Source organism: Pseudophryne corroboree, chromosome 8, assembly GCF_028390025.1.
Source record: "Pseudophryne corroboree isolate aPseCor3 chromosome 8, aPseCor3.hap2, whole genome shotgun sequence".
In the NCBI taxonomy this organism is placed as follows: domain Eukaryota; kingdom Metazoa; phylum Chordata; class Amphibia; order Anura; family Myobatrachidae; genus Pseudophryne; species Pseudophryne corroboree.
The window spans coordinates 188,231,437-188,246,581 of record NC_086451.1 but is presented as its reverse complement, the minus strand read 5'-3'; positions in this window follow the sequence as shown (position 1 = coordinate 188,246,581).

Below are 15,145 nucleotides of genomic sequence, written 5' to 3'. Positions count from 1 at the left end.
TTGCCATTGTCTCAACTGAAAGAGACATAAACAAGGGTGAACAATATCTAGTAACAGAGTTTGTTTGGAAGATCTGAAACAATAGCTTTCCACAACATAACCAGACAGAGAGGAATTTAGAATACTAACAAGTCCTAGCCATCGCCCACTTCTTGAACTAACCAATGATCCCCGGTGCAGGACATGTCCCACCCCCTAACCAATGGAAAAAGAGCACACAGTGTTTATTGTATTATGTCTTGAGCTAGTGAATAAATAGAGCTTGCAGCAAGCTTTGACACACAAGACTCTGAAGGCTTTCTCCCTGACAGCTGAGTACTGAATTCAGGTTGCACCGCCGAAACATTTTCACGTATGTATATTTCTCTGTAGCCATTTTGTTATCCATTCTGTTCGCCATTTATGTTCTCATTTGTTTACTCTTGTTTGCGATTGTTCGCTATTTCTCTGTTATTGTGTTAGATTTTGATGTTAGTTTGTAGTGTATAACTTGTATTGTGTTTTCCTCTTTTTCTCTAAACAATCCATGGCAGCGTTAGAACTGCTGCGGTTTTAAATCCAAACCAGGTCTTGTGTTTTCACTATTTACTGCAAAAGGGCTTTTCTGAGCGACTCAATCGCTCAAACAGCATAACATTGTTTAAAAGGTTCTAATCGTTACATCATCACAGTACTTGGTTATTAGGTTTAGAGTGTAAGTATATTCTTACTGTGTTTATGGTTTAAAAGGTTATCGACTGTGTGTGCGCTCACTGTGTGTATTCCATACACTCAGCGCAGCAAGTGTACGCCAAGTGCGTTCCACATACGGTACTCCGTACGCAGATAGCGTGCAAAGTGCGTAGCATGTGCACGTGGTCTAGCAGCCATAACGGCTCCACGGTATTAGTACATAGCTTTATGTTTAAAGGTAATATTTGACATTATCAATGACATCCAGACCACAAAACACAGCCATTTCGGGTGCCGGACCAGGCAGCAGATCACCCTATATAGCATTCCGAGTGCCGGAATGGGGCGCAGTCCACCTTAGATAGCCGTTCCGGGTGCCGGAACGAGACACAGACCACATTAGATAGCTATTTTGTGTACCGGAACGGGGTGCAGGACATCCCGACCACATTACACAGCCATTCCGGGTGCCGGACCAGGCAGCAGATCACCAAAGATAGCATTCTGGGTGCTGGAATGAGGAGCAGTCCACCTTAGATAGCCGTTCCGGGTGCCGGAACGGGATGCAGACCACATTAGATAGCTATTTTGTGTACCGGAACGGGGTGCAGGACATCCAGACCACATTACACAGCCATTTCGGGTGCCGGACTAAGCAGCAGATCACCCTAGATAGCATTTCGGGTGCTGGAACGGGGCGCAGTCAACCTTAGATAGCCGTTCCGGGTGATGCCAGGGAGAGGGTGATTGCAGGGAGAGGGCGCCAGGGAGTGGGTGACGACAGGAAGAGGGTGACGCCAGGGAGAGGGTGACAGGAAGAGCATGACGCCAGGAAGAGGGTGACAGCAGTGGATGATGCCAGGGAAAGGATGACGGGGAGGGTGGCAGCAGTGGGTGACAGGGAGTGACGCCAGGGAGAGGGTGATGACAAGAAGAGGGTAACAGTAGTGGGTGACATTGAGAGGGTTACGCTAAGGAGAAGGCGACATTAGTGGGTGACAGGGAGAGGGTGATCTGCATTGCCCTGGACCCTTGAGGGCTTGTAACAGCAGCTGGATACCTTCCTGGTAGCAGACCAGACTATCCTGGTACCAGTAACTTCAATGTAGCTCCACTGTCCACCTGAGCACTACCCCTGTCGAGGTCTGCAACTGGTCTGGACAGACAAGCAGGGAGCAGTGGTCACTATGGGCTGCGGCGGCAGCTGCGGCTGCTCCCCCCCCCCCCGCGCCCCCCGCTCCCACTGCTATTTCTTTTATTGGCGGTGCCTACAAACCCCCCACCCCCCGAATCTTTGACACTCACCGCAGGCTAAGTGTTGGTTGTCTAGCATTCAAGGGGGTGAGTCAGACCAAACAGCTGTGGCGGCGGGTCTCCCTCCGGGAGTAAGTAGCTGAGGTGCAGAGACGGTGAAGGTGGCTGGGAGGAGACAGTGCGAGGGCAGCTGATGTGTAGAGAGGTCACAGTGTGGTATGGCATAGCAGCGGCTGTGGGTATTATTACCCACAGCCGCTGTTCTGCCAGACCACACTGTGACCTCTCTCCACACCAGTGCCATGTAAAAGAGGTCAGTCTGAGGTAGACGGACTCAGCAGCGCCCAATCAGCAGCAGCTCACCGGCGCCCAATCACCTCCTCCACAGTGACAGGGGTGTGCTTTCATATTTGCTGAAAGCACGCCCCTGTCAAAGAGGCACATCTACTAGTGCCGCTTACAGAGCTTTTTTTTAATGGGATTTTACTCCCCGCAACTTGGCCCCGCCCTCCGCTTCCGGCCCTTTTACATTCTCAGTGGGAGGCACCGACAAAAACACTTAAAAAATGTTCCCCTCAGAGCAAAGGTCCTCCCCTGTGAGGAGGTGGTGGGAAATATCCTGCATGAGGTTAAGAGGATGATGGATATGGACAGGAAGAGGATGGATGCTGTCAGGTGGTCTAGGCTCTGGCGCCAGCTGAAACCCCCTTGAGTGGGTGGCAGAAGTCCTTTTTCTTGTTCATCTTATGGCTTCCTATTCTTCACCTTCCCGTAGATTTTCTTTCTTTCTGATTTTTTTCATTAAACGGTTTACATGTGGCTAAAAGACTTCATTCATCTTTTCATTGCTTAAGGTTATGGTAGGTGTTTTGTGTAGTATGGTATGTTTTTGTATATAGAAGGTTGTTTATGCTTAACTGTTTATGTTAAGCAATACTGATATTACGTATAGTTATATAAGCTTTGTTGCTTTTTGAAAATTGGGCAACAATTCAATGTATATGTCCTATTTTATGCATTTTTATCATATTTATGTAATTTTGATATGTAAGTTGCAATTTTTCTTAATAAAGAAGAGTCAGGTGTCGCGTGTGTATCTACACGTGTGTGTGTCTGGTGTCACACGTGTACCTACATGTGTGTGTGTCATGTGTTTCGCGTGTACATAAACGTGTGAGTGTCAGGTGTCGTGCATGTACCTACACGTACGTGTGTGTGTCAGGTGTTGCGCGTGTACCTACACACGTGTGTGTGTCAGGTGTCGTGCATGTACCTACACGTGTGTGTGCCATGTGTCGCACGTGTACCTACACATGTGTGTGTGTTTGTCAGATATCACACGTGTACCTAAATGTGTGTGTGTCAGGTGTTGCGCGTGTACCTACACATGCGTGTAAGGTGTCTTGCATGTCCCTACACACGTGTGTGTCAGGTGTCACACATGTACCTACACACATGAATGTTTCAGGTGTCGCACATGTACCTACACATGTGTGTCAGATGTCACGCATGTACCTACACGTGTGTCAGGTGTCATGCCCATACCTACACATGTGTGTGTTAGGTGATGCGCTTGTACATACACACGTGTGTGTGTGTCAGGTGTCGCGCGTGTACCTACATGTATGTGTGTGTGTCAGGTGTCGCGTGTGTACCTACAACTCTGTGTGTGTGTCAGGTGTCGCGCGTGTACCTACACGTACGTGTGTGTGTCAGGTGTCATGCATGTACCTACACATGTATGCATACCTCCCAACATGACCCTTTCCAGGAGGGACACAATGCTCTGCTCCTGGACTTTCCTCTTAATTTATGATTGATAGAACCTGTTTTGAACAGGTTAATGGATGAGAAAGGTGTTTCATCACAGGTGAGGGCAATCATACATTAAGAGGGAAGTCCAGGAGCAGAGCATTCTGTCCCTCCTGGAGATGGACATGTTGGGAGGTATGTGTATGTGTAAGGTGTTGTCCGTGTACCTACACACGTGTGTGTGCGTGTCAGGTGTCACGCGTGTACCTACACACGTGCGTGTGTTTCAGCATGTGGATGTGCACAGAAAAGCTCCTAGACCCTGGTTCTTTTTAAAAGCCTGTAGTGTTTCCCTGGGAGCTTCCCAGGGGAGGATGGATTCTCCTGGGGAAGAGGATGATGGAGACTCCCTGGCTGCAAGGCCTGGTGGAGGCCCTGGAAATTCTGCCTTGATGAGTGTAGTGGAAGCCTCTGTTCAGAAAGATTTGGACATTGACTGTGGACCCTGTGATGGAACAGGATCCCCAACTGGAGACCCCAAAACTACAGGTTACCGGCGCTCTGGGTGAAGTAACTCAGGGAGGTGAAAAGGCAAATGAGCTTACCTGTGGTGAGGCGAGGGTTAATGCTGAAAATGCCCAAATTTCTTACAGCAGCCTAGAGGATTCTTCGTCTTCCAGTGATGAGTATAAGAACATGGATCTAGAGCAGTTGAGAATGGAAAAAAATCGTATGTATGCCCGCATTACTTTTAAAAGGAAAAACGTAACTCTTGCAAAAATTGGGAAAAAGCTGCCCTGCAAGATGAGCAGTTGGAGCTTGCTGACAATTTGGCTGCAGTGGAAAAGAGAGTTATGATGTTGCAGGCTCAGGCCTTGCAGGAAAAAGAGGTACTTTTAAAATCTGGTCCTGGACAAAATGGCGGCTGTGCAAATGATGGTAGCCTGGTCCCAGCGGGTTCTGCAGTGACATCTGGGCCCAAGGATCACATGGAAGAGATGGAAGTATGCGGCCAGACAGCAGGAGTGGCAGCCGTTTTGAGCCGAGATGGAGGTGAAGCTTCTAAGATTGCAGTGAATACAGAGAAGAACCTTAAAATGGCCACGTCCTGTGCGTTCCATGAGGGGGAGGCGTCTCTCCCAGAGAGGGTGCTGGGTGGTGGCAGTGCGGGGGGCATGGTGGTTGCCGGGGTGACGGCGGGTGCTGGAGCTCTGGTAACTGCTGCTGCATCCGGTGGACTTGCCCCCTCGGCACCTGTCTCCAAAGCTGCGGATATAGGGGCGGCGCGGGCCGTGGTAATGGTAGATGCTGAGGCTTGCTTTCCCTGTAAGCCTGTGGTGGTTGGCTCCAGCTTAGTCGCTGTGGTGGCTGAAGGAGGCGGGGCCAAAGAAGCATCACAAGTGACATCACTGATGGCATCAGTGGGAATCCTGAGGTCTGAAACCATAGTAAAGACTGGACAAAGATTAGCCCAAGGACTGCCAGCAGTTAATAAAAACAGTTTAACCCCTGAAGAGACTGTACTGGTGAAAACAGTTTATGGGGATATGGATATGCCTGTGAGGGCTATAGCGGCTGTAAATTTGATTCAGGCAAACCAAGCTAGGTTGGCTGGTGATGCTGGTGCAGGGGTCAGTAAAAATATAAATGTTCAGGCACCCAAGTATCTCCCTGAAATTCCTCCTGTGATAGTTAGACCGGGATCAGGCTCATATGCCGGAGCTTTGACTTCTGCTGGTCGGGCTAATACTGGTCCACAGCCTGGGGTAAGTGGTGGTCAACCTATCAAAAGGCGCAATGTGGTCCAGTTTAGATGGGTGGGTGGGGGGGGGGGGGGGCTCCTTCAAAGTCAGAGTTCCTGGATATGGTGTTCTCGCTGGGTTTTAAGGCCGCAGACCTTTTTGCGTGCATTCATCCAGTGAGAACTCCTGACTTTGATCTTAGCTTTCTCTCTCTGAATGGCTTACAAGCATTTGGCTCCCAATGGGAGAAAAATAAGACCAAAGAGCCTTACTGCCATTTTAAGACCAACACTATCACAAGGCAGGATAGGGTAAAAGTTACAGTTCTGGTGCGCAATGAGTCGCTGCCTCCCTCGGATATTGTGTATTGGTTATCCAGGTCCTGCACAGTATTGTCCCCGCTTGAGAAGTTTGATTATACTAAGGGTGTCTGGGGTGGAGCCTATTCAGCTTTTGTGAGGTTGCACCAGGTAGGGGCTGAGACAAAGCACATTCCATCTGCTGCTTATATTGGCCGTGATCGGCTTCAATGCTTCTACCCTGGGCAGCCCAGAACATGTCACAAGTGTGGTGATTTTCGCCATTTTAGTAATGATTGCACAGTTGTAAAATGTGCTCTGTGTGGCCAGACAGGCCACGGGTCCCGTGAATGCAATAAGGTCAAGTACAATCTTTGCGGAGCGGATGGCCATCCCTATAGTCGGTGCCCTAAGGCATCACATAATCATGACATGGCTGTGGTTGGGGAGGCATTGGAAATCAGTCCCAGCCGTGACAATAGCATGGTGGAAGTTTTACAGCATCAGGAGATGTTGAGACAGCTAGAAGTTGGTGGAAGAGGGAAAGTCCAGGTGGAGGAGGGGGAGGCATCCTTTCAGACGGTTAATAAGGGCAGGAGAAAGAGGTTGAAAAAGAAGGGGGTAGACATTGTATGTGCTAACAAATTTGACATTTTGTCCTCCTCTGATGATGAGGATGAGGGGGAGGTAGTTATGATTGGGGGAAAAGAACTGGTGTTTGTCCCAAATACTCCCAAGTGTAAAAAGTCAGAACAGCCTTCTAAACTGTCTGTTAGTAAGGTGGCAGTTACTAAAGAGAAAAGGGAGAGGCGTGGTAAAGCCCAAGCCAAAACCAGACACCTGGATGGTTCCCAGGGGGACCTAGAGTGGGATCCTGCAGGGATAGAATTGAGTCAGGCCTTAGGATCTCTATTAAATGAGGTTGAGGTAGTGCAGAATTCTGAGGGGAAGGCCCCTCAATCTCCACGAGATGAGATGGTGGTGGAGGAGACTCCTGACCTTGAGTTGAGAGGCCCTACCTCTCATTCCTATTCTCCTCTAGAGTCCCCTGGTGGCGATGATCCTGGGGGTGGTTCGTGTGTTGTTGCCCCAAAAACCCCTGATCCGGATCCTCCCCCGGACATGGTGACAAATGGGGAAGGGTGTGATGTTAGGGAGGGTGTTGTTGAAGAGAGGCCTAAGGGTCTGCTTGGCGAGGCTACAGTCTCAGATGTTAGTGGTGTGTGTGGGGTGGAGGAAGGGGAGGTGGAGGAAATTGTTTTGTCTAATGAGGATGCTCTCCCCTTTGGGATCACATGTAAAAGGGTAGGGTCCTCAGATGAGGACTCTGAAAGGCAAGCAAAGAAAAAGTGAATGGGGTCCTACCTCTATAATCCAAGAAACATGGATCCCCAACCTATACGATGTGCCACCATTAATGTGGCTTCCGTGTTTTCTGAACGTGCTCGTTTCTTGGCCTTCGATTTTTTCAACACGGTTGATGTTGACTTTTTATTTTTGCAGGAGACCAGAGTAGGTGACTTGGCCACACTCCATCGGGCCAAGTCTCAGTGGAAGCAGGGGCCATCTTTCTGGTCTCTTGCGGCCGAGACGTACAGTGGGTTGGCAGTGCTTTTTACTGATATGGTAAACGTGCACAGGATTATAGAATTACAGGTAGGTAGGTGCATGGTTTTAGATGTCACCCTGAGAGGACATGACCTGAGACTAATAAACATTTATGGGCCCCAATCAGCCTGGGACAGGAAATGTCTTTTCGGGGAGATAAAACCGTTTCTTTTTACGGCCCGGCAGATTGTCTTTGGAGGTGATTTTAACACCGTCATTAGGCCAAAAGACAGAGGAGGCACACGGGCAACCCTGGGCTATGATTCCAATTTTCTAGTTAGCATGGTTAGAGAGGCTGGTCTGGTGGATGTGCACGTTCGCCATTTCCCAGACCTCACGGGTTTCACCTATCATTGTGGTAGTCGTAGGTCTAGGATAGATAGGTTTTTTGTTAAGGAGTCCTCGAAAACTTTGCCTCCTGAGGCAAAGCCAGTAGAGTTCTCCGATCACGTTTTTCTGTGTGTTACTTTGAACGTCTCAGAAACCCCTCAGAAAGGGCGGGGCCTTTGGCGTTTGAATTCCGAGCTCCTGAAGGAGGAGGGAGTCAGACAGTCCTTTAGAGACTTTCTTCAACTGCAAGAGACACTTCTGGAGGCTGGCTGGAGTAGATCTGAGTGGTGGGAGGAGTGTAAAAAGAGGACTCGAAGGTTTTTTCAACGGCTGGTAGCCAGGAAAAACTTGACAAAAAGATGTATCTACCAGAGCTTGAGAAAGAAACTGGATTTCTTGATCTCTGAGCGTGGAGAAAGTGGGGAAATCTCCCGGGTGAAGGCTCAGATGAAGGAATATCAGTATGATCGTCTGACTTCTTTGATTCTGGAGAGGGATTATGGGAAGTACCACTCGCCTGATCCCTACCAGAGTTGCAGAAAATCAGTTGATTTGAGGGAGGTTTGGGGCCTGTTTGATGACCAGGGTACTCTTCATGAAGATAAGGAGGGTATTTTGGGAGTCATCAGGTCCTATTACTCCAACCTTTTGTCTGAGCAGCCACTCATCAGAGAGAGGATGGATCGGTTTTTGAGGGAAACACCTGGGCTTGAGGAACTTGATCCTTCTTTTGACTCTTTGGGGAGTGATGTGACAGTGGAGGAAGTCAAGAAAGCCATAGACGGTTTGTCTATAAAAAAGTCTCCAGGCCCAGATGGGTTAACATCTGAGTTCTTCAAAGCCTTCTCAGACATCTTGGCTCCTCATCTCATGGAGGTATTTAATGAAAGCCTGGGTAAGGGATCACTCCCTCCCTCTATGAGATCCTCTGCTCTCATATTATTGTCTAAAGGTAAGGACCCGGTCCGTATTGAGAACTGGCGCCCCATCGCTCTTCTCAATACAGACAGAAAGATTCTGGCAAAGGTACTCTTTAATCGGCTGATGGAAGTTTCCGGGCTGTTACTTTCTCCATCTCAGCATTGCACCGTGAAAGGCCGAAGCACCTTTAGTGCTTTCCTTGGCATCCGGGAGGCTGTGGAGCGATGTCATGCTGAAAAGTGGGGTAAGTATTTGCTGGCATTGGATCAGTCCAAGGCTTTTGACCGAGTTAATCATCAGTACCTGTGGGCTGTGCTGGAGAGGTATGGTCTTCCAGTGAGGGTGGTAGATTGGCTACGTGTCATTTATAATCAGGCCGAGAGCTTCCCACTTGTCAATGGCTGGGTAGGCCCTGCTTTTGCGGTCGACTCGGGTGTCCGTCAGGGGTGTCCCCTGAGCCCCCTTCTATATGTATTTGCAATTGATCCTTTTGTGCAGAGGATTGAGAGCGGTGCTGTGGCAGGGGTGCAGCTGGGCCCTGGGTTGCCGCTGAGGGTGGTGGCCTACGCAGACGATGTTACTGTGGTCCTGTCATCTGTGGCAGAGGCACGTGGCATGGAACATCTTATCTGTGAGTATTCTGAGGCTTCATGCTCCAGAGTCAATCAGGATAAGTGTGAAGCTTTCTGGATGGGGGAGGAAGGTGATGAGTTTGCCCTTCCGGATAGCCTCCCTCGGGCCAGCCCAGAGATAAAAATTCTAGGTATCAAATTTGGCCGTGGTGATTATGCCACTCAAAATTGGGATAGGAGGCTGGAAGATGCTACAAGGAAGGTGCAGTCCTGGAGAAAATGGCAATTTTCTCTCAGGGAGAGGGTTGACTTATGCAAAACCTATCTGATTCCACGTTTTCTGTATGTCAGTTACGTGTGCTTCTTGCCACAGTCTTTGTGGACCAAGATGAATTCTTTATTCTTCCTGTTGTTATGGGGGAATAGAATGAATCTGGTCAAGAGAGGGATCACCTACAGATCAAGGGAACAGGGTGGGCTGAGTATGGTCAACCCTGTGGTGTTTTTTGCTACAACTTTTTTAAAAATGAACCTAGGGAGTTTGTTTCTAAAAACTCCCCCTCGATGGGTAGAGAGTTTTAGGGCCTGGGTGTTTCCCTTCCTCAGGTTATGGATGGATGGTGGCCAAGTAAAAACCCTTCGAGTCCGGCATGGCTACCTCCCGATCTACGTTATATTGTGCTTGAAGATGATGAGGCTTTGGGGGCTGGAGGTGAGTGAAGTCAAAAACTTCTCTAGAAGGGAGTTGGAGAGAAGAATTTTGCAGACTCACTTTTATGTTCCGCTGTCGTTAAGGGACTGCCCAGGCAGTGTCTGCTCAGATGGGTTGGCTTTGATTAATTCTCAAAGGATCCCACTGAAGTTTAGAGATATTGCCTGGCTTTCCTTCCAAGGGAGGCTTTATGTGCGGGGTAACCTCAAGTGTCGAAGTGCCGATGATCGTGGCTGCCCACGTGAGGAATGTCTAGGGGAGGAGGAGACAATGGACCACTTCCTCCTTGAGTGTCCCTTCAATATAAAGGTTTACAGAGCGGTATCAAGGGCCTTATGCATCCCGTGCCTTTCGGGGCTTAGTTACCCTGAGTGGGCTTATGGGGCGTTCAAAGGGTATAGAAGGTTTGATTTAACCACAATTTTTATAGTTAGTTTAGTAGTTAGGTTTCACACATGGAATGCACGGTGTCAGGTTTCCCTCAGAGCAAAGGTCCTCCCCTGTGAGGAGGTGGTGGGAAATATCCTGCACGAGGTTAAGAGGATGATGGATATGGACAGGAAGAGGATGGATGCTGTCAGGTGGTCTAGGCTCTGGCGCCACCTGAAACCCCCTTGAGCGGGTGGCAGAAGTCCTTTTTCTTGTTCATCTTATGGCTTCCTATCCTTCAACTTCCCGTAGATTTTCTTTCTTTCTGATTTTTTTCATTAAACGGTTTACATGTGGCTAAAAGACTTCATTCATCTTTTCATTGCTTAAGGTTATGGTAGGTGTTGTGTGCAGTATAGTATGTTTCTGTATATAGAAGGTTGTTTATGCTTAACTGTTTATGTTAAGCAATACTGATATTACGTATAGTTATATAAGCCTTGTTGCTTTTTGAAAATTGGGCAATAATTCAATGTATATGTCCTATTTTATGCAATTTTATTATATTTATGTAGTTTTTATATGTAAGTTGCAATTTTTCTTAATAAAGAAGAGCCAATATAGTAGTGGCACTGCAGTGTCAGACAGGATGGTAGATTTAAAAAATAGTCCCCAAACAGCACATGTGCAAAGAAATAAAGAGGTGCAATGAGGTAGCTGTGTGGCTAAGCTAAGCGACCCAAAAGGCCGACACAATCACCTGGCCCATCTAGGAGTGGCACTGCAGTGTCAGACAGGATGGCAAATTTAAAAAATAGTCCCCAAACAACACATGATGCAAAGAAAAAAAGAGGTGCAATGAGGTAGCTGTGTGGCTTAGCTAAGCGACCCAAGTGGCCGACACAAACATCTGGCCCATCTAGGAGTGGCACTGCAGTGTCAGACAGGATGGCAGATTTAAAAAATAGTCCCCAAACAGCACATGATGCAAAGAAAAAAAGAGGTGCAATGAGGTTGCTATGTGGCTAAGCTGAGCGACCCAAGTGGCCGACACAATCACCTGGCCCATCTAGGAGTGGCACTGCAGTGTCAGACAGGATGGCAGATTTAAAAAATAGTCCGCAAACAGCACATGATGCAAAGAAAAAAAGAGGCGCAATGAGGTAACTGTGTAGCTAAGCTAAGCGACCCAAGCGGCCGACACAAACACCTGGCCCATCTAGTAGTGGCACTGCAGTGTCAGACAGGATGGTAGATTTAAAAAATAGTCCCCTAACAGCACATGATGCACAGAAAAAAAGAGGTGCAATGAGGTAGCTGTGTGGCTAAGCTAAGCGACCCAAGTGGCCGAGACAAACACCTGGCCCATCTAGGAGTGGCAATGCAATGTCATACAGGATGGCAGATTAAAAAAATAGTCCCCAAAGAGCACATGATGCAAAGAAAAAAAGAGGTGCAATGAGGTAGCTGTGTGGCTAAGTTAAGCGACCCAAGTGGCCGACACAAACACCTGGCCCATCTAGGAGTGGCACTGCAGTGTCAGACAGAATGGCACTTAAAAAATAGTCCCCAAACAGCACATGATGCAAAAAAAAAAGAGGTGCAATGAGGTAGCTGTTTGGCTAAGCTAAGCGACCCAAGTGGCTGACACAAACACCTGGCCCATCTAGGAGTGGCACTGCAGTGTCAGACAGGATGGCACTTTAAAAAATAGTCCCCAAACAGCACACGATGCAAAGAAAAAAAGAGGTGCAATGAGGTAGCTGTGTGGCTAAGCTAAGCGACCCAAGTGGCCGACACAAACACCTGGCCCATCTAGGAGAGGCACTGCAATGTCAGACAGGATGGCAAATTTAAAAAATAGTCCCCAAACATCACATGATGCAAAGAAAAAAAGAGGTGCAATGAGGTAGCTGTGTGGCTAAGGTAAGCGACCCAAGTGGCCGACACAAACACATAGCCCATCTAGGAGTGGCACTGCAGTGTTTGACAGGATGGCAGATTTAAAAAATAGTCCCCAAACAGCACATGATGCAAAGAAAAAAAGAGGTGCAATGAGGTAGCTGTTTGGCTAAGCTAAGCGACCCAAGTGGCTGACACAAACACCTGGCCCATCTAGGAGTGGCACTGCAGTGTCAGACAGGATGGCACTTTAAAAAATAGTCCCCAAACAGCACACGATGCAAAGAAAAAAAGAGGTGCAATGAGGTAGCTGTGTGGCTAAGCTAAGCGACCCAAGTGGCCGACACAAACACCTGGCCCTTCTAGGAGAGGCACTGCAATGTCATACAGGATGGCAGATTTAAAAAATAGTCCCCAAACATCACATGATGCAAAGAAAAAAAGAGGTGCAATGAGGTAGCTGTGTGGCTAAGCTAAGCGACCCACGTGGCCGAGACAAACACCTGGCCCATCTAGGATTTGCACTGCAATGTCATACAGGATGGCAGATTAAAAAAATAGTCCCCAAAGAGAACATGATGCAAAGAAAAAAAGAGGTGCAATGAGGTAGCTGTGTGGCTAAGTTAAGCGACCCAAGTGGCCGACACAAACACCTGGCCCATCTAGGAGTGGCACTGCAGTGTCAGACAGAATGGCACTTAAAAAATAGTCCCCAAACAGCACATGATGCAAAAAAAAAGAGGTGCAATGAGGTAGCTGTTTGGCTAAGCTAAGCGACCCAAGTGGCTGACACAAACACCTGGCCCATCTAGGAGTGGCACTGCAGTGTCAGACAGGATGGCACTTTAAAAAATAGTCCCCAAACAGCACACGATGCAAAGAAAAAAAGAGGTGCAATGAGGTAGCTGTGTGGCTAAGCTAAGCGACCCAAGTGGCCGACACAAACACCTGGCCCATCTAGGAGAGGCACTGCAATGTCAGACAGGATGGCAAATTTAAAAAATAGTCCCCAAACATCACATGATGCAAAGAAAAAAAGAGGTGCAATGAGGTAGCTGTGTGGCTAAGGTAAGCAACCCAAGTGGCCGACACAAACACATAGCCCATCTAGGACTGGCACTGCAGTGTTAGACAGGATGGCAGATTTAAAAAATAATCCCCAAACAGCACATGATGCAAAGAAAAAAATAGGTGCAATGAGGTAGCTGTGTGGCTAAGCTAAGCGACCCAAGTGGCCGACACAAACACCTGGCCCATCTAGGAGTGTAACTGTAGTGTCAGACAGGATGGCAGATTTAAAAAATAGTCCCCAAACCGCACATGATGCAAAGAAAAAAAGAGGTGCAATGAGGTAGCTGTTTGGCTAAGCTAAGCGACCCAAGTGGCTGACACAAACACCTGGCCCATCTAGGAGTGGCACTGCAGTGTCAGACAGGATGGCACTTTAAAAAATAGTCCCCAAACAGCACACGATGCAAAGAAAAAAAGAGGTGCAATGAGGTAGCTGTGTGGCTAAGCTAAGCGACCCAAGTGGCCGACACAAACACCTGGCCCATCTAGGAGAGGCACTGCAATGTCATACAGGATGGCAGATTTAAAAAATAGTCCCCAAACATCACATGATGCAAAGAAAAAAAGAGGTGCAATGAGGTAGCTGTGTGGCTAAGGTAAGCGACCCAAGTGGCCGACACGAACACCTAGCCCATCTAGGAGTGGCACTGCAGTGTCAGACAGGATGGCAGATTTAAAAAATAGTCCCCAAACAGCACATGATGCAAAGAAAAAAAGAGGTGCAATGAGGTAGCTGTGTGGCTAAGCTAAGCGACCCAAGTGGCCGACACAGACACCTGTCCCATCTAGGAGTGGTACTGCAATGTCATACAGGATGGCAGATTTAAAAAAAAGTCCCCAAAGAGCACATGATGCAAAGAAAAAAAGAGGTGCAATGAGGTAGCTGTTTGGCTAAGCTAAGCGACCCAAGTGGCTGACACAAACACCTGGCCCATCTAGGAGTGGCACTGCAGTGTCAGACAGGATGGCACTTTAAAAAATAGTCCCCAAACAGCACACGATGCAAAGAAAAAAAGAGGTGCAATGAGGTAGCTGTGTGGCTAAGCTAAGCGACCCAAGTGGCCGACACAAACACCTGGCCCATCTAGGAGAGGCACTGCAATGTCATACAGGATGGCAGATTTAAAAAATAGTCCCCAAACATCACATGATGCAAAGAAAAAAAGAGGTGCAATGAGGTAGCTGTGTGGCTAAGGTAAGCGACCCAAGTGGCCGACACGAACACCTAGCCCATCTAGGAGTGGCACTGCAGTGTCAGACAGGATGGCAGATTTAAAAAATAGTCCCCAAACAGCACATGATGCAAAGAAAAAAAGAGGTGCAATGAGGTAGCTGTGTGGCTAAGTTAAGCGACCCAAGTGGCCGACACAAACACCTGGCCCATCTAGGAGTGGCACTGCAGTGTCAGACAGGATGGCAGATTTAAAAAATAGTCCCCAAACAGCACATGATGCAAAGAAAAAAAGTGGTGCAATGAGGTAGCTGTCTGGCTAAGGTAAGCGACTCAAGTGGCCGACACAAACACCTTTACCATCTAGGTGTGGCACTGCAATATCAGACAGGATGTCAGATTTAAAAAATAGTCCCCAAACAGCACATGATGCAAAGAAAAAAAAGAGGTGCACCAAGGTCGCTGGATGGCTAAGCTAAGCGACCCAAGTGGCCGACACAAACACCAGGCCCATTTAGGGGTGGCACTGCAGTGTCAGACAGGATGGCACTTAAAAAAATAGGCCCCAAACAGAACATGATGCAAAGAAAAAAAGAGGTGCAATGAGATAGCTGTGTGGCTAAGCTAAGCGACCCAAGTGGCCGACACAAACACCTGGCCCATCTAGGAGTGGCACTGCAGTGTCAGACAGGATGGCAGATTTAAAAAATAGTCCCCAAACAGCACACGCTGCAAAGAAAAAAAGAGGTGCAATGAGGTAGCTGTGTGGC